This window comes from Lonchura striata, chromosome 1 (assembly GCF_046129695.1).
Source record: "Lonchura striata isolate bLonStr1 chromosome 1, bLonStr1.mat, whole genome shotgun sequence".
NCBI classification, from domain to species: domain Eukaryota; kingdom Metazoa; phylum Chordata; class Aves; order Passeriformes; family Estrildidae; genus Lonchura; species Lonchura striata.
Genome location: NC_134603.1, coordinates 12848640 through 12868311, shown reverse-complemented (window position 1 = coordinate 12868311; position 19672 = coordinate 12848640). Strand labels below are relative to the sequence as shown.

Genomic DNA, 19672 nt, shown 5'->3' with positions numbered 1-19672 from the left:
TGCTGTCATTATGCTCATATTCAATGTGTTACTTTAGGCCCATTTTTCTAAATGTGGCTTTTCCATAGCTGCATGTTTTACCTAGAAAAATGGCAATAAGCTCCCAAGTTTCCCAAAGTAAATCCCCCCCACCACCTGCTGGTTTCTTTCCACATGGGCTGTGAAACTTGGGCATTACAGGCCCATCACAGCCCCATCCCCCTGCAGATACATGGAGATTTTCTCTTCTCAAGCATCACAGAAGTTCTGGATTGTGAGCTAACATTTGTCTGACAGCTGACTAGACTATGAATAAGGATCTATAATGTCCAAGAGGAAGAAAATACTGTTCATTTGTCACAGTACAATCACTTCAGGGTGCCTAAGGAAGCCAGCAAGCACCAGGCTTAAAGCAAATCCAAAGAAAGCAACTTTTACCTGGAGCACAAGCAGTGTGGGATTCCTACCAAGGAGCACTGTAGAGCCTAAAAGCACTAACTGGACCCTCAAAAGAAACCCTTCAAACTCCCTGAATCTATCTATGACTGTTAAAATCCATCCTTTCTTGGATGGGGGAATCTCTGAACTCCTACTCGTGAGAAGTGAGGAGGATAAACTGCAGAGATAGACATAAAATAACAGTCAAGAACTTACTTTCTCTAGTGCAGCAGCTGCTTCTGCCATCAGTGATGGTGGGATGTTATTTTGATTCCTTTCATTACCAGCAAAATCCCAAAACTTTAAAATCAAGTTATGGCTGGTAAGTAGAGGCAGTTTCAGTTACTTAGCTTTTAAGTCATTCAATAGAAAGTATTCTATTTCAGTTCTCAATTCCCTAAAAAAAGACTCACATAATAGTAATCTTCAGTGGAACAATTTATCAACAACAGATTAAGAAATTTATTTATGTATGCATATGGGGTTTTTTGCAAAGATTCTAGAACCAAAATCTTCTTTTCTTAATAAGTTTATTAGACTAATAACTTATAGAAACCTCTGATTTAAAAACAGCGTCAAACAAGGAGAAAAGTCTGTGAAAATTTTCATCACAAATCTTTTTTTTCTGATTGCATTTCTTGGTCCAATAAAAGTTTTTGCACTGGCTAACTTACCATAATTCCTGTCTTCATTTTCATACTTTGGTGTTCTACTTGTCATGTGATTCCCATTTTCTGAAATATGATTAATGAGTGAAAAGTATTGCTTTCATACTACATCATACATCATCTGAACCGCAAAAATATGAAAATATCGCTGACCAAGATCTCAAAGAGACTTTACAGCTAATCAGATTCTCCCAGCCCTGGAGGTGGGCCCAAACCAAAATCTCAGCTTCAAACAATATGAGACTTTTGGAAATTTGCAAAGCAGAGTTAAATACCAGCTTTTAAACTCACTTATAATTATAACAGCCTGGACTTGTAATGCAAATGTATTGTATATCCTGAATCTACATTGTGTGAGTCAATGGCAAATGTCCCACTGACTCCCACAAGATCCATCATCATCTTCAGAATGAAATCAACAAAAACAGTCACACACTTTGCTTACTTTTATTTAAGTGAAAACTTGTAAATCCTTTCAATGTTTCCTTACAAAGTAAAATATGTTTAATGTATTATCAATCCTTCAGTTCTTAATCCACAAATAGCAGCAATGTTAAAAACCTGCAGCTTCCTTTTACCAAAATAACATTTTCCTTCTACATTTCAATTTCTGTAGGAGGTTTGTTTCACTTCTGAGCTCTAGAAGATGCCTTGGCATTTGCCATCACAAGAAAGTCCCAAAATAGGCTGGACAGGTATGAGCATTCTTAAAGCCATGCAGTCACCCCCACGCTGATTTTGTTAGTTTGCTGTAGCTATATGTAGGGAAAGCAGAAAGTCTTCTGAGCTCAGGGAAAGCCTCAGATACACTTAGTTGTTAACTCTCAGTGCCCATATTTCTTTCAATCCATATCCCAATATCTGGGCCATGAGTCTATAATACCACTGAATTCCTATTCTTTTCCTGCCTTCTCAGTCTTTATAGTATCCCCCAAATATGTAGATGTTACCCATTAAGATTTTACCCACTTTTAAGAAGCCCACAGTGTATATGGAAAATATACATAATTTTCCAGTATTTAAATGTCCCAGCACACAAGCCAAAAAATGTACATCTTGAAGCCTTAAAGGATTAAATCTGTTTTGACAGTTACTGTAAATACAAAGGAATTCCACAAAATTCATAACCACTGTGCAGTTTAACAAGCCTTCTAGTTAAGATCATGTTCCCCCCTTTCAGTTCAGACTGTGTGACTCTCCTAAGAGGGATAAATGAGTTTCAAAAATCATGTAGGGAAATTAAGATTGTTCACAAACTAAGTGATAAGCATGGCTTTACTAACTGTCTGTAATGCATCTTCAGTGTTTCCTAAATGCACATCTGCCTTCTTGGACTTCCAAAGGCGTGGGCTTTGTAAAGTACTAAACTGAATGGGAAGAAGTCTAGAACCATGAGCACTGACTTCATAGCTGACTGCTGGAAACTGGGTTGTAGGGTTGGTAAAATAGCAATGGAAAGCTTTTGTACTTGAAATTTGAAAGTTTTCATGAAATTCCAATAGCTTCTCTAATAATTATCACATTCTGGATGTTGAGGTTAGGGAGAATATATTTGACCTAAACTAGTAAGTGTGAATTCTGTAAGAAACTGCAAAAGAGAAGGTTTTCCCTCAAACAGCACATGGAAACTAGGTTGAATTGAGAGAAAAAAACAATATAGTATATCAGAGCTATACAGCCTAGAGTGGGGAGTTCTGTAAAGGTGGAACATCTCCTGTTGCCATGGTTTAAAATTTACCTTCTGTAAACCCACCAAGTGTCCAGCATTACACCAATAACCATGTTGGAAGAGGTCAAACCAAAGACACTGTGAGAGAAGAATGATACCTAGTGTTGAAACCAAATTAGTGGCTGATTTTCCATGGGGAAAATGCATTTTGACATGTGCTATTGTAATAGGCAGTCATGTCAACAGTGAATTTATGGCAAATTTTAAAGACATCTAACATACTTGCCAAGTATTGAAGCACAGGGTTTTGCAGCTAAACTCAAGATATAATTTTTTTGGCAAAAACAATTGGAAAAAATTCTCTGTAATTCTAACAGTTTCTTACAGCATTTTCTGATTAGCCTTTCTTAACCCTTTAATGTTGAATACTGTTCTAATTCCAGCTATAGCCTAAATTTTTTTCATAGGGCTTTGAAGAAGGGAAAAACTAGTAGGTTTTCTTACATACTCCATATTTGCTATATTTCATATATTAAAAAAAGTATCTAAAAAGATGTGGGTATAGCAATGAGATTTTAAAAATACAGTCAAAATTCAGTCATTTACACATCTCAGTCAACAGCAAGACTTTCACTTAGGGGCTTAGTTCATCCCAACTCAGATGTTAATGCCTAACCAGGAGTATAGCAGTGGTCCTAAGTAATTTTAATTTGGATTACTCAATCTTTAGTATTATACACATAATGAAGAAATTTTCTTTAAAAGACAAAATATTTAGAAAGTATAATTAGGTTTAGAAAATTGAGTACCTTTGGTACTTTTAAGTACTGATTTTAGCAAAGGTACAATCTATCTTAATTAATACAGGTTGGGAATATTCCATGCCTTCCAGGTACATCACAGCAGGGGGAAAAAAAAAACCAAAAACAAAAACAAAAAACAAAACCAACAAAACAAGCAAATAAAACAAAATGAACCCAAAACACAACAAAACCCCTCAGCCATTACATCAAATTGCTGAAATTGAAAGGCAAAAGGGAAACATTACAGAATCAGGAAGTTGAAAGCACAGTTTTTTGCCTCCCAGTACTCCATCTAATAAAATAACTTTTGTTTTTAGATCATTCTAAACTCAATATCTTTTTCCCAGGTTCTTCTTGTAGCTCCCATGGAGCTCTCCTGGCCCAGAGATGCCTTGTTGCTTCCACCTGTGATTTTGTACAGCAGCTCTGGAGGCTTGCAGGTTATCCAAAATTTGTCTGTGGGTGCAGGTTATGTGATCACTTCTTTATACTTGTAGGCCCTTTAGAAGAAGGGGAATTATCTGAAAGCTGGGTCATTTGCAATTTCTGATCCACACCCTGGTGAAGTCAAGGACCTTTGGTTTCCTTTTGACAGCTACAGCTCCACTTTTATCTGCCTCCCTGTTAGTTCAGTTTAGTTCATGCCAATGATGCATCTTTGATGCATGCCTAGTGACTGCCTCCAGGTTGGAATACATGGGATTTGGGAATTAAAGCCATGACTGTACAAGGGATATGAGCATAGGAAAAAAAAGATTAAAAAAAAGTATGGGGGGGAAAAAAGTGGTCCCTGCTCCACTTGCTTTCTGGGTTCTTTTCCAGAGCCAATGAAGTACTCCAACAGCCAGGGCAGTGGCAGAGGAGGAGGCAGCCCCTTGGTGCAGCCCTGCACCCCAGGGTAAGCTGTCATTAAAAGGAGTCTTAAAACCTATACTGAGCTCTTATCTGCCAAGGACTAAATGAGCAACCAGGTCAGAATCTGAGAAGCAGAAGCCTTCCTCTTCAAGTGGCCTAATTTAGCTTCTGACTACTTTAAAAGTCACATGAGGAGAAGTCTCCCTCTCAAAAGGAAGCACTGCAGATATCATTATTAAACAGCCTCCAAAATAATGTTGTTTCTTCTTTCTTGTGAGGGCCAGCTCAGATGCCTGGTTGAGTTCTTTTCCCCTCAGCTTAGATTTCTAAAGAAACCAAAGCAACTGTCTTTGAACCAAGAAGGTAAGGTTTGACACGGTTGTCATTTAATCAGTGTGACTGGAAAGAGGCATTCCAGCCGTAGTTTAGATGCATAAATAAATATAGAGAGAAAGAGAGAAACAACAACCATGATGGCTGGTTCTGCCTGTACCTAGAATCATCCTTGACAACTGTCTCCACCAGCCTAAGGATGGGGGTGCTTCATACAGGGCTGCTGTGGGATCCCACAAGGAGCTTTCTCACACAGACCTGTGTGGCACTTGTCAGCCATCTGACAATCCGTGTGCAAAGGAGAGCTCTCCCTCCTTCCATCCCTCCATCCCTCCATCTCTCCCTCCCTCCATCCCTCCATCCCTCCATCCCTCCATCCCTCCATCCCTCCACCCCTCCATCCCTCCTTCCTCCCTTCCTCCCTCTCTCCCTGTGCCTTCTCACCCCAAGCACCTCCTGCTGCCTGGAGCAGCCCATCACTGGCCACCTCTCTGCATTGTCTGAAGGCCCCTCACCATCTGGACCACCTAGGAGAAAATGTTTTCTTAAAGAGGGGAAGCTTAGGGAGCAGGGATTTACACCTCTGTCCCCAAGGTAATTACCAGATGGCAAATGGCTTGTTTTCACTTGATGAATCAGAGCCACGGAATCAGGCCTACCAAAGTGGCTTGGATTTCATTTCCAACCAATCCTTTTGCTTTACAGGCTGAAGGGTTTTTCTCACCCTTTAGATGATGGTTTTAAGGTAAAGCTAACATTAAAGCAAAAGCCTGCTATTAGGGGGGTGGATTTCAGTGTGCTGGGACTTCAGCCATACCATTTCTTACAACATCTTAACCCTTTGCTTGTCACTGCCTCATCTTGCCAAGAGCTTATGGCAAGAGTTTGCTCACCTGAGTAAGCAAAACAAAATAAAGCTGTGTCTCCCAGGGCTTCAGAAGGAGACTATAAACTTCAGGACTGTCAGCAGCCTTTTGCTTCAAACATTCTCCTCTGGTAAGAAAGGTGAAATTAAAACCATTGCCTTTTGAGGAATTAAATCTTTGCCTTTTATTTTTTCCTTTCCAAAAACAGCTGTAGAAATAAGCAGTATTTGGACCGAGCATTAACAATACAAAAAGTAACAGAACAAACATATTCAATGGAAATTTATAGTCTGTGTTTTGCTTTGTTTTGTTTCCTTCAAAAAATAGAGAGCAAGACATTTAAACAGACCTAAAATTAATTCTCTGTGTAAAGTCTTCTTGTAAATATATGCTCCCACTCCTGAATTGAAGCAATATGACATTTAAATGTCATCTCCAAAACATTAGGCCAACTAAACTACAAATCTAATGTCTTACTTGGCATTCATAATGTTCCTAAATCTTCTGCTGATTTTCTATATATCAGGTGGAATAAAAAACAGTGTTTGCTTTGTTTGTTTGGATTTTTTCTTGATTTCTGTTCAAAGAATTTTTGAAATTAACAACAAATGGAGGCAACCAGCAAACAAAAGGCCAAATAGGTATGCTCTTTAGCTTCACTTTGCAGAGTTTCCTTATGAATTTGCTTAGCATTTGTCCTACCCATTTACTCAATTGTCCTATGGCATTTTCTCATTCATTGTCCTGCCTCATAACTGGAAAAATTGCATTATATTATGGGTTTTTTTTTTCTTTACTCTGGTTTACAGTGCTCATTTTCTCTCTTTGATGGATTTTATTTCTACCAATGGTTTAGATGCTTCTGTTTTCATTTCAATATTTCAGACTGCCTTTTTCCATGTGCTGGAAGGTTCCTGTTATCCTATCTTCTCCATGGAAGCTTTTGAATGAAAATACTGCCTTTTCTTCTACACCCATTTCTAAGCACAGCTCTGCCTATGGAATGATATTTTTAATCAACAGTTTTCTCTAAATCCAAGGACTAATTGAGAAACACCTCTCTAATTGAGAAAGACCTTATTAATGCTGGCTCTAAAATAAACTTTTCTTTTCATTGTATGTCTCACACCCCACAGCTGTTAGTAGCAGAATAGAAGGCATGGAAAAGCCTTTAACAAGAAAATGGCTTAACAGTGGTATGGGATCCAGACAGCATCCACCAACCCATAAGCATTAATTTTGCTTGTCAAAGTTTAGGGTTAGGTGCACTAGCAAAAGGACCCAATCCACCTAACCCTAAACCAGGCGAGTCGAGGAGGACAAAATGATGATTCCTTGTAAAGAGGGGCTCCCTGCTGGGGGAAGCACCTGTTTTAAGACTGACCAGCCCTGAAACAAATTATTGAGCTATCAGATAGTAAGACAAAGCCATGCAAGGTAAATAGAATGAAAGATGAGAAAGAAATATCTGGGATTGTGACAGGAAAGAAAATACATAAAGCACTGAGAAAAGAGCAAATAAATGATGAATAAATAATGCCTGGATAACAGCAACCCAAAAATCTGGTGTCTGGGTTCAGCAGAGCCCAATACATTTCTCCTGCCTCTCTGAGCATGTCATGAATCAGCCTCTAGAGGTGGTAACTGGACTGGAAAGTTGGACTGAGCACCTACCATTTAGGTGACCAAATTTACATGAGATTTATCTTACCCCCTATGCAAAAGTACTGGAAATTGTAGTTCTAGCTTGCATCTTTATTAAGTTGTGACTTTTTACACTTGCTGGATTGATGCAAATCAGATAACTCTCCTATTCCATTTACCTCCTCAGGAGACCAATGTTAAAGGGTATTATAGTGATAGTTCAGTCTTAACCATCACAAGATAAGTGGGCAGTTCCATACTAATTATGCTGATCTGTTAGCAAAACATAGATCATATGCTATTATTGATGGAGTTCTGCTTTAGGTACCAGTTTGGTTATACCAGACTGCTCATCACATGTGGGAATCTCCTGGGAACAGAAATTATTCCAGGTTTGTTTGACAAAAAATGTGGCATTCCACCTAGTTTAATTTACCACCACAGAACACTGGGACTGAGGAAGTCAAAAAAGACCCCGGTCCATGCTCCACAGATTGCAACTGTCTTCTTCTTAGGCATCAAAAGCTACATCTAAACAAATTAAAACAGTTCACAAGGGCTGTTTTCTGGCATTGCATGCAGTAGTATAACACAGTTTGCATCCATATGGCTACAGTGTTGCCCCTCCCCAAGAAAAAAAAAAAAAAAAAAAGATAAATTAATCCAAATTTCCTATTACAAATAGTGCCTGACCTGCTCTGAACCACACCAGGGTTGTCTCTGGGAGAATGTTAGTTTGCATGGGCCAGCACCATACCAACAAGTATGCCAACAAATACACAATATAGGCTATTGAAGGACAGTCCTCATCCTATGCCCCAGCCATGTTTAGTTTAGTTACTAGTACAGACACAGACAAAATAGCCAGAATATAAGGCAATGATTTTCCCTAAACTCAAAAGCTGAAAAATTCAACTCAGCCTTTGTTTGTAGACCAAATTATTTACAGAATCTTTAACATCCCCTAGCAACAGACACTAGGAAGACTGGTTGAAACTTAGAAGTAACAGGAGCAGCATGTCCTGGCAGGGAAAAGCAGGCAATGAGAGAGAGTGTCACTCCATCCTGGTCCTACCTGTCAAGAGCTGCCCAGCCTTGAAGTCAGTGCCCTCCATATCATGAGCTCTAGGCAGGCACAACAGACTTGTCAGCCTCTGAAAAGCACCCCTGGGGCCCCTCAGGGCCCACACAAAAGTGTGGTTTTTCTTTTTTTTTTCATCTGTCCTTTTCAAACTAACATGTCCCCACATATGCAACAATTCTGTGTGGCCATGGCTAAGCAGGATGATGCACAGCTACATCTCATGATGTCTAACATGCCAAACACTGAATGATGTTAATGGGACACTCAAAATCAAAAAGTACCACTGGGACAGCACCACTGACATCTGTGACCATGTAGAAAGCTCTTCTGTTGGGCAGAAAAGATATGGTGAGACCTGATATTTGGCAGAAATCAGGACTAGAAAACATTACAACAGGACAGACAATGACAATGTAAAGGACATGGAAGTCCTTCCTTTGTTTCCACACCTTAGGAAGAAGAGTGGACTCATAATGTCTCATATAGATTTAATTTTTCCTATGCCTTTTAGGAATACCTGTTATCATACACAGATTATTTATTTTGGTATAAAAATTAACTCCCCCATCCCCACCAGACCAAGGAAGAAGACTGGCAGAAACTGGGGCCCTGAAGAATGTATCTTCATTTGGCAAAGTAAAACAGCAATATTCATTCTGGATTTGAAGAATGACCTCTAATGAATGTTTGGTAATGATAGACACTTTGGAGGCCTTCAAGAGTCAGGGATTACTCTGCTATCCAAAACAAATAATCATAAACCAGATTTTTTTTTTTAAATAATGCTAATAATAAACAGAAGAGAGTAATTTATCAAGTGCTGCCTACGTGGATGGTTTCTTCCTCTAATTCAGAGGAAAGCTGAAATTCAGAACTTTCTTCTTGTTGCAAATCTGTCTACATTTGTGTCATAGTTCTCACTGGAAATCAAACCTTCACAAATTTGCTATCAATGCATTTCAATATTGTTCATTGTATTTCGTCTAATTTAGGCAACAGTTATTTTAGACTGATTTGCACTATGATATTATCATCTATTCTCCTTCATAACTTATGAGTCTAAAAGCCAAATTGCACAAGTAAAGAAATCTCAAAACTGTTCCATTCCTACCATATTTGTGTGACTAGACAGGCATGCCCCCACAGTGGTGCCACTTGTCCCACTGCCACCAGATAATCACAGGGAGCAGCCTGTGCTGGATATTGCTGTGTCAGGTGACATTAGTAGGTATTTGACTATGGGGTTTAGAGCAGTGGATGAGAGTTATCTTTTTTTACAGTCTTGTATAGCAGGCCATGTCCCCTGTGAATTCCCTTTGACCACCTGCCATCTCTTTAAAATTCCTATTGGTGTTTATTAGACCTCAGCCTTCTTCACGAGGTAGGAGAACAACTCTGTGAAAACACAAGAAGAGCTGAATGAGATCTGCTTGGTTCCCTTGCAGTCCAGGGCTCAGTTGAGATGCTGGCATGATACTTTCACAGCTGGATTTGATTTCTTCAAAATCTATAAGGACACAGCTGGTCTTCACTGCTTATCTCCTTCGTTTTGAAAAATAGCTTGATCAGGTTTTGTCTCCTTATAAAATACTAAATACAATTTAAAAAGGGTCCAATCATAACCTAGCTTTTCATGTCTCAAATGGCACTTCTGTATTTAGGGACCTTTGGAAGAAGGTTCACCTCCATTAAACAGAAACAGGCTGCCTGAGACTGAGGTGCTACTACTGCATCCTACAATCACTGGAGATTTTCAGGTTGTGGTTATTAATTGAGACAGAATAAATTGCCAAACACAATAGTGAAAATAATTATATTTCCTATTGCTCTTTATGCATATTCACTGTTCATCATGAATTTGAAAAAAATTTCTGGACCAGTATGTCACTCACATCCCTACCAGTAGGGCTCGGTAGGAAAACAGCATTACTAAAGTGAGGAGCACAGCCTTTTTTCAGGCTATGTAACACCACTGCCTCCAGCTAAAAGCACTTCATGACTGGGATGCAGAAGTCAAAGGTGAAGATGCATTTCAAGCTTTATTCCTGTAGCTATTACTTACAGAACCAGACCTGTCTGGACCAATAATATACCAAATGTCTCTGGTAGACTTTGTCTTGATGCTTCATTAGGAAACTTAGGATAGCTGGAGATAGACTTGAAATTCAGAGGATTCAGTTCATGAAGAATCTAACTATATATAATATGCTAAAAGCACTTCCTATACACAGGAAAAGCTGAATCCAACCCCAAACTACTTTTGTTTAAAATACAGGCAGCTTATATCCTAGTAAACAATTTACAGTGCAGTTACCGTGATTTGAGTTTTGGATAGCTGAATCATCTTTTTTCAGATGGAACTGCATCATGTTCTTCATTGCCTGTTAATTACTTTAAAGCCTTTTTTAAATACTGAATTGTCTGAATTCATATCAGCTTCTCTTAGAGATTTGGTTAATATGATTTGCACCACATACTAGTTTTTATCAGTGTGTATACTGAAAATGCAGGGCATGATAATGATGATAATGAATCTCAGACAAGTTTTGTGTTTGCTGTTTCTTCTCCCCAGCTGGCTCACCCAGCTCAAAATCTTACAAATACATAATACCATTCCTTAGAGTAAACATACTGTAACTTGATTTTCTTCCCCCAAGCAAGCAACCAGATGAATGGCCTTGGTGGATTATTCTGTAATAGAAACACTCATAAGGGGTCTGTGATAAGCAAGTGAATGGAAATGGAGAAGTGCCCTGTTTAAAATCATCTAAACATTTTCTCTTAACATGAAACATTTGAAAATGTGTAGCTCAGTGTTTGATGAAACACAGGACCCTGTTGTCTGTAGCTCAGTTCTAGTCCCTTCTTTAAATGTAATCTTTTATCCAAGTCACATGTGTTTTCAATAACTTCACATGTGGATGCAGTTACACCAGAATACTGATTCACAAGTACTTTAGAGGCTTCTCTATCTTTCAGACCCACCTAAAGTTTCTTTCCATTTTTAAAAATATTTTTTTAGAAAGCATACGAAGGGAAATAATCAGTTTTGCTTGCTTACAACACAACTGCTCTGGTCTGAATCATAAGTACAGCATTGTTCAAAGGAACAGCTGGTACCAACTCCATAAGTTTATGCACTCCCCTCCAAACAAAAACCTCTGTTGGGTCTGTTAGTCATCATCTCCCACAGGTATTGACTCAAGGCTACAGTTCTGCCTATTCCTGCCATGGCTAAAAAGATTTGTTACAAGGTTTTTGGAAAGGAGCATTTTCATGCAAAAGCAAACATACAACTATTTTATTCTTGTCTGCTAATCTCCATGATTATTGTACAGTCTTGAAACATTTTTAACCACATAAAGGGCAATCACCCTTTAATGACAACAATAGAGCACTGAAAAGTTGTTTCTGCAGAAAGGCACATACAAAGATAGTTTTGCCTTCAGGCAGTTCAACTATATAAACAGACAACTTCACTATAAATCTGAATCAATTCTGCCAGCTTTTTCTATCAGGAAACACAATTTTAGGGATAGGATCTGTTTGAAATAAATTCTCAGGAACTGAACTCTTATTGCGCCTTATTACCAAAACAAGCTTAACACAGGTCACCTCCTATTTTCCAGGAGTGTAGTTTTTCTGCTTCTTCTTTCTGCCAGAGGTGGGAGCTCTGAAAAGCAGTTTAACCACTTTGGGAACTGTACTTACATTGTGCTTTCAATAAACTTCTGCTAACAAGCAAATGGTAAACTTTGAACTTCCTTGACAGTTTTCCCCGGAATCTCCTTGATAGTCAGTTTTCAAAGGGTTTGTATTCAGTTAAGGTACTTAATGCCTTCATTCACATCAGGGCCCATTTTGTCCTGGAATATGCAGGTGTTCAAAAACAGAAGTTAGCATATAAATCCCTTCATAGCCTGTGGACTGGTGGTTTGAGCCTAGATCCCAAAGTAATGTAACTCCTTTAGTTCAGCACAGGAATCTCTAACACCATAGAGAAATCAAGGAGGACATGAGGATTTAAATGTCATCCTTACATGGCCTGGGTTTGGTGTGACCAGAATATTTCATCTGTAACTGAGACTCTGAAGCTGTAAGGGATGTGAAGCTTTAGGAAAAGATTTTGTGTTCCAGCCACCTTACTACAATCAGGGATATTTCCTAGAGCAAGTGGAAGGAGTTATTTCTGGTTGGTACAGGAAAGCTGAGGTTGCCCAAATATTTTCAGTCAGACAGTTGTATTTGCAGATTATGTCTGGACTTGAAAAAAAAGGTATTCTTAGATCTTTGTCTGACCTTTCTACCATAAAATAACAGGCAAATAAATACCAAGATGTTTCAAATATGTGTTTATTTCATGTCAGTCTCAGGATCATCCAGACCTTTTCACCTCAGTGAGAACACTCCTTCATTCCCATGAGATCCAATGCCAAGTGAAGGGCTGTCTCTCACACTGCGAGTTGAGATTTACTGCCTGGCTGTGCCTCTGGGCAGCTCTGGGAATGGCAGGACACCACATCATTCAACACAACATCAGGGCACAGATGGGTAAATTTCAGCCCTGACCACTGCATTTTTCTGACTCTTCTTCAACCTGTGTAAAACCCATGTGTGTTCTCAAACAATTATCAGTGTGGTACAGGCAGAGGGGTGAAGTGTGTCTGTCCTTTCAGGGGACTGAGTTTCCAAAGTCTGCATCACCCTGTCTGACCTCTTCTGAGTGATTCAGGCCAGAAGCTGAGGTTCATCACAGATAAAGTTGTGTCAACAATATGCATGGTGATTCATTAATGATGGAATATGGGTTCAGACTTTCTAAGTCTGAGCATTGTGGGCAGGATCCAGGAAAATGGTTAAATGCATGTATATATTTTATTCATGTAGACTCTATGGGACAAAATGCTAGTTCAATGTGCACGTACCTCATCAAGGGCAGGGTGTTTGTACTTTGTAGGATCAGGCTTTACAAAGCACCAGCTTGTTCCCAAAGCTACAGACATACCTTAGAATGAAAAACAGAAAGCACAGCATGATGCCAGGGTCAAGGGCAAAACCTGGGGACAAAATCTCCAGAATAAGACCAAGGGACCCAGAAACCATGCTCCTCACAGAGGGCTGGCATCAAAGAGGGCTGTCAGCCCATCACCTTTACCAGAAATCATTTGTGGTGTCATAGACTGTTAATTAGACTTTGAGTTTTTATTATGTTTCCCAAGGCTTTTTTCAGATTGCTGAGAAAATTATAAACTTTTAAAATATAGATGTTACCTTAAAACATGCCTGCTTGAATTAGTCTAACTTAGCCTTTTGCTAACTACATTTATGTGAAGAATTAATGGGGGAAAATTTTATAAAATTACAAAGTTAATCAGAAGTCAACTGCAGTTTTCTCACACACAGTTTTGTGGAACATTACAGGCAGATTTAAATATTTGATCAGATAATTTTATCTTTTGAGGAATGGCTGGTAGAAACTATCTGAATGCCCTTGTCTTTCATTGCATGTAACTTATGCTTCCTCTTAGTCAAAGGTCCCACTCTGTTCAAATGTAAAGTTTCTATATGATTGCATTTATGACATGAAATTCAGAAGACACAAATTAAGTCTGTCTATTTCAGTCAAGTAAAAATGAGCAAAATCTACATAATAGTAACCCTGAGGTCTATTAGAAAACAGCTTTCAGAATTTGTGCCTTAAAATATCAGCATCAGACTATAATTCATTTAACCTGAGTTTTGAAAGATTTATAACCATTGTGGTTATTTGGTGGAGTAAATCTACACCATAAGTTTCTTTACAGTCATATTCAACTTATCCAGTGCAAATGCAAAATACTTCAAGTGAATCACAAATTTCATAGATGTGGATGGAGATATAAAATGTTAAGGTTTCAGTGCAAGTGCTGTGGTTTTGAACTGAAATAACAAAACAGGATCTGGTCTGGAGAACACAAGTACCATAGAAGTCTTTACAACAAATTCAGAAGGAGTATGGGTTACATGTCAAGTATAGGTTGATCAGAACTTATAAATGCTGAAGTAGTCATAGTAAGCAGGATCTTGAGATAATTTATCCCCCAGTGAATGCCAAAAAAGCAGGTACTGTACGTGTTGAGGAACACAAAATAGAAACTAAAATGAGAAATTAGGATAAAGTAAGCCAATCTGCTCTCTTGGTTGAAATTCCTCTTATTCTTCAGAGATGAGGAGATACTGACTTCATTAGAGAGACTGAGCCTTTTCTCATTCCATGATGTTCAGCTGCCAGGGTGGTATGAAAAGGGAAACTGCTGCCTTACATGGTAAAAACAGCTTCACTGTCTCAGTGTCCTATTACTCTTCACACACGAGGAGCAATCAGATGGTAGAACTTTCTGGCAAGGGACTTCAGCTGCAAGAACAACTCATCCTCTGGGGAGAAAAATAAAAGAATCTTATGTAAGCCATTATCAAAGAAAATACTTACAAAAAAGGGGGAGACTGTCAAAATATGAGGATGTCTATTTGTAAAGGGAGGTCAGAAGTACAGAAAACTAGAAAAATAGCATATGGTCTCACCAGTAATTTAGTTCTTATGGGAAAAGTTAGCTGAACTCTTCCTCTTCCCTTCTCAGCCTGAACCATGTCTGGTTCTCTAGTTTAAAATTCAGTTCAGTACCTCCCAGACAGGGAATATGATTTCCTCCCGTCTTTATAGATTTCTCTGGTTTACATTATCATTCAATAAATATATTACAAAATGTTATTTGCCTCTGTCCCCAGCTTTTGAGTAGTTGCAGAGATCTAAGAGATATCACAAATTAAATTACTGAATCCCACTCCAAACTCATCAGGGCACATTGGGGAACAGAAAAATCAGCCAACCTCATTGCATCTGGAGCTCAGTGTTTATGCATTTCAGCAACACACATTCCATTGTGCCAATAGCCTTCTTGGAAAGAAACTGTCCAGTGAACTGCATGGACCAGTGCTGTTCTCCCAGCCAGCCTGGCAGTCAACACTGTGCTTGAGGGATTTTAATGTACACAGATGTGGTTTTGATTTGGTGACCTTCATTTTTAGCAGGAACTTCTTCTGAAGTTGTTCCATGTAAATGACCAGAATCTGGAATGAAATCTAAGAACTGTATGCATTACTTGTGTCCAAGTTCGGTAGTGAATTCAAAGAAGGGTAGCTGGAGAAAAGGGATAGTCTCATATAGGAATGTATTTTTAAGGTTAAACATATTCTGCAGAAGCAAACAAAGAAAATCAATTCAGTATTGTCAGCAGGTACTTAAGAGCAGCATTAACTGCACAATGACTGTGCAACTGTTGAGCCAATTCTACTCATACACTTTGGGCAAATCACCTACTAAATGACACCCTCACAAAAAAAAAATAGTGTCCACTGTAGCAACATGCCCTTACTGCATTTGTTTTTCTATCACAGGGCAGATATTTTAGGGCCAGGACCATGTCAGCCATTCCTGAAATGCTCCTAACTGGGGTGATGGTGGGTCTCAAAGCAGCCTAAGCACTTCAGAGGGGAAATTTCCCAAGCAAGTGGTCAAAACTGCTAAAAATAAACAGATATTAAAGGAGGGTCAGAAGCAAATCCACTGTTACAAGCATCTGGGTCTCTTCAGGGGAGCTTAGGCATCCATTCAGACTCAGTCATTTCACCCAGCTTTCCTATTATCCATTCCAAAGCTGGGATGGGAACATGAAATATCAAAATTGTTATTGGAGCCTGGTCTTAAATATTTCAACACCAAGATTTTTTTTATTTGAATGGGATTTCTTGTGAGATCAATGCTGGTACACTCATTGACTTTACCAAAGAGTTGCCCAGGATTAGCAGCATAAGTCAAAAGGAGGCCAGTAGTAATCTGTTACATTTGTTTATTTCTATGAGTCCATTTAAAACAATAAGCATTTCACTTGTTCATTCTATTGTTCTAGTACAAATCTCCATCCGTATTCCTTGTTCCCTCAGCAAGAACAAGCTTTGTCTCCTTGCTCTGAAAGTCCTCCAAAGCACTGTCCTGTCCTATGAGCCAAGTCCATTACCACAAGATCAGCTAAAATCCAGCCTTTGCCAATTGCAACAGCCCCATCCCATTTTCTCCAGGAAGCCCTTTAGTGTACCAGTGTGGGAGGGGACTTGGGAAACTGTCCCCCCGAATTACCCTGGGAGGTGACAGGTGTGTAGTTCCCCGCCTCCCCTGTTATCAATCAGTATGTCTGTCATCCCTTGGTTCTAGAAAATTCTTTGTTCTTTATACCTCCATTGGTTCCTTCCCTGAAGCCGCTCTTTCCCCTTACCCTCATTGGTTATAACCCTGCCACTCGACCCTGACTCTGCCCCCGAAGCCTTCCTTCACTGAACGCTTCATGCCTGGACCCTCCCTCTCTTGTCCCAGTTATAATCCCGATTCCGCCCCCTGTTCGGGGCTCTCAGAGCGAGCTCCCTCCCGGAGTGGTTGTTTTCCCTTCGCTCCCTGAATTGCTATTCCTCAATAAACCCTCCTGGAAAAAAAGCCGCCTGTGAGCCGTCCCGCCTTCATAGAGGAAGATTTCATTACGCTATCCGGCTTTCGAGGACTCGGCTCTCTGACAAGCAGAGTGGTCAGAGACCCAGAAGCCCTCAACTGGCGCCCGAACAGACTGGCCCCTCTCAGGAGTCAGCCGCAGAGCGTCTCCTCGGCTGCCTCGGCTCTGTGATCCGGCTGCCCGAGGACGAAAAGCGCCGTTCGCCGCCAGTTCCACGAGCGGCTGCTCTTCGTTGAAGAAGATCGCCTACCTCGCGGGCTGCAGACACCTCGTCCTGGTTCGACTTCGAGTTTGGGAGCAGACTCCGAACGGGACGAGATCTGCAGCGCTTCCTCTCCCCCTCAGAGGCTTTTTCGTTTTGACAGCGGTCTTTTTTGTGGTGAGTTCCTGGTGCCCTGTCTGGCACCCGACCCTGTCTCTTTTCCTTTTCGTTTCTCTCTTTGTCTCTTTGGGGATTTCCTTTTTTCTGCAGTGAGAATGGGCAATCGCCTGTCTCCTGCCCGGCGGGATTTTTACCTCCACGTTAAATCCTCCCTTGTTTTGGGTAACATTTCTTTTAAAAAGAGGGACCTTAAGGCTTTTGTTAATCTTATTTTCGATAACTTCCCTGACACCTCCAGGGATGATTTTTCTTCTCTTATTTTCTGGGGAAATATTGGGAAACTGTTATACGCATTACAAGTAAAGGGGAATTTTTCTGTGGGGCATTTTTTTCCACTTTTTCATTCTATTTACACTTTATTTAAACAAAAGGGTGAGAGTTGGGTTCCCGGTTCTCCTAACCTTCATCCCGCCCCCCCCACTCCTAACTCGGTTTCCCCTAAGGGTGGGTCGGGCAGCAGACCCTGCCATAACCAGGCACAGGGCTGCTACTGTCTCCCTGCTGCTCCCCGCCCCACTCTGTCCTCTCCTCGTCCTGGGACTGGCCATCCCAGTGCGAGCCTTTCCTCTCCCCAAAGCCCTCAAACCCCTGTACCCAGTTTAAAACCATGTTATTCGATTCCTGATCTCTGTCACCACACCTCACAAAATGGCGCCGGCCACATGGCCGAGCAGCCCGCCACCGAGGGACAAAATGGCGCCTCCTCTCCACCTCCTCACTCCCTTCGGGCCCCTGCCAGTCCCCCTCAGGCTCCACCTCCGTCGAGTGCCGCCCCTGCGTCGGGTCCCGCCCCTACCACCGCGTCGATTGTTACGTCGTCGGGACCCGCCCCTCCAGCCCCCATGGCCACACCCCTGGGTGGGCCCCCGGGGGGAGGGACCGGCCTGCAGGAAGGCCACGCCCCTGTGGGAGGGAACCCCCTGCCGGAAGGCCACACCCCGGTGGGAGGGACCGGCCTGCAGGAAGGCCACGCCCCGGTGGGAGGGACCGGCCTGCAGGAAGGCCACGCCCCGGTGGGAGGGAACCCCCTGCCGGAAGGCCACACCCCGGTGGGTGAGCCTGGCCACGCCGCCCCTCAGGCCTCTTCTGGTTCCCACGCCACCGGAACCGGAAGTCGGCCTGGCCGGAAGCAGGCCATCTTGGCCTGCCGGGCTTCATGCCACCGAAGCCCACCGGCCAAGGGGAAGGTCCGAGCCCTTGCCCGTCCTGCCTCATCCTCCGATGAGGATGAGGACAGCGACAGCCCCCAGCCCACACCTAGGCCGGGAGGTGGGTGGGCCCGGATCAGGGCAGAGGCAATTAAGGATGGGGATTTAGAATTCGCAAAAGATCTGGGGCCGTTCGCAGCACCTGTGGTGAGGACCAGGGGGCAGCGGCCACACTGGGAGCAACTCCCATATGTGGAGATTAAAGAACTGAGGAAGGCTGCCAAAGACTATGGTCGAGACTCTCCTTTCTTTAAGAATGTATTGGACCTCACTTTCTCGGGCCATACATTGGTCCAGCATGACGTTAAATATATTGCCAAGTCCCTGCTCACTCCCACCGAGCTTTTATTGTGGGACATTCAATGGAGAAAGCTCCTCAAGCCTCTTCTGAAAAAACACAATTTAGCAGAGGCAATTGGAGAGGGAGAGGAAGCCATAGAAGCCCTGGCAGGGGAGGGGGAGTTCAGCCAGCCAGAGGACCAAATACTGTTACCCACGGAGGTCCTAGATGACATCAAGGAGGCTGGCCGAGCGGCACTGTTAAAAATCCCCGATGGGAAAACCCCGCTCCAGAACTTTTCAGCTATTACCCAGGGCCCAGAGGAATCTTTCATAAAATTCGTGGACCGGCTGAGGGAGGCCATCGACCGGCAGATAGACCATCCTGCAGCGAGGGAAGAGCTCCTGAGAAAGATGGCCATGACCAACGCGACAGCCGAGACAAAGAAGATATTAAGGACTTTACCTCAGGACCCCGAACCCACCATCGCACAGATGGTGGAGGCCTGCACGAAAGCCGCCTCCACCGAGACCACTGTCGCCCTTGCAGTAAGTAAGGGGATTGGGGAGGCGATGTTGACGATGAACACCATCCGGTGCTTCGGGTGTGGCCAGATGGGCCACATACAAGCCAACTGCCCATACTGGCCCCCGGAGCAACCACACTACTCGTACACACCCTCCCCAAGACCAATACCCAGGAACCCGATGCCCTACCATCAGCAGGCGGGAAACGGGTCGCGGAGCGCGGGGAGGGGCCGCGCAAGGACAACAAGTGGCCCCTCACAGCGCCCAGGCCTCCCCACCATCCGGGAGGACCGGTGGCCCAGCGGACAGTTCCGGAGGGTTGGCGGAGCCACGACGACGGGCTCCGCCTCTTCCGTAGAATCCGCAACTTAGATTCAGACACTCACCGGGTCCTCAAAA

At 42.0% G+C, this 19672-nt stretch overlaps 1 protein-coding gene across 1 annotated transcript in view; it reads left to right on the top strand.

Moving 5' to 3' along the window:
• Positions 1–17247: 17247 nt before the first annotated feature.
• Positions 17248–19672, top strand: part of LOC144245907 (uncharacterized) — a 40965-nt gene continuing 38540 nt past the window's right edge. The window contains exon 1 of the mRNA XM_077781396.1: positions 17248–17255. The gene's annotated coding sequence lies outside the window, so the exon portion shown is untranslated. The remainder of the gene's footprint in view (positions 17256–19672) is intronic.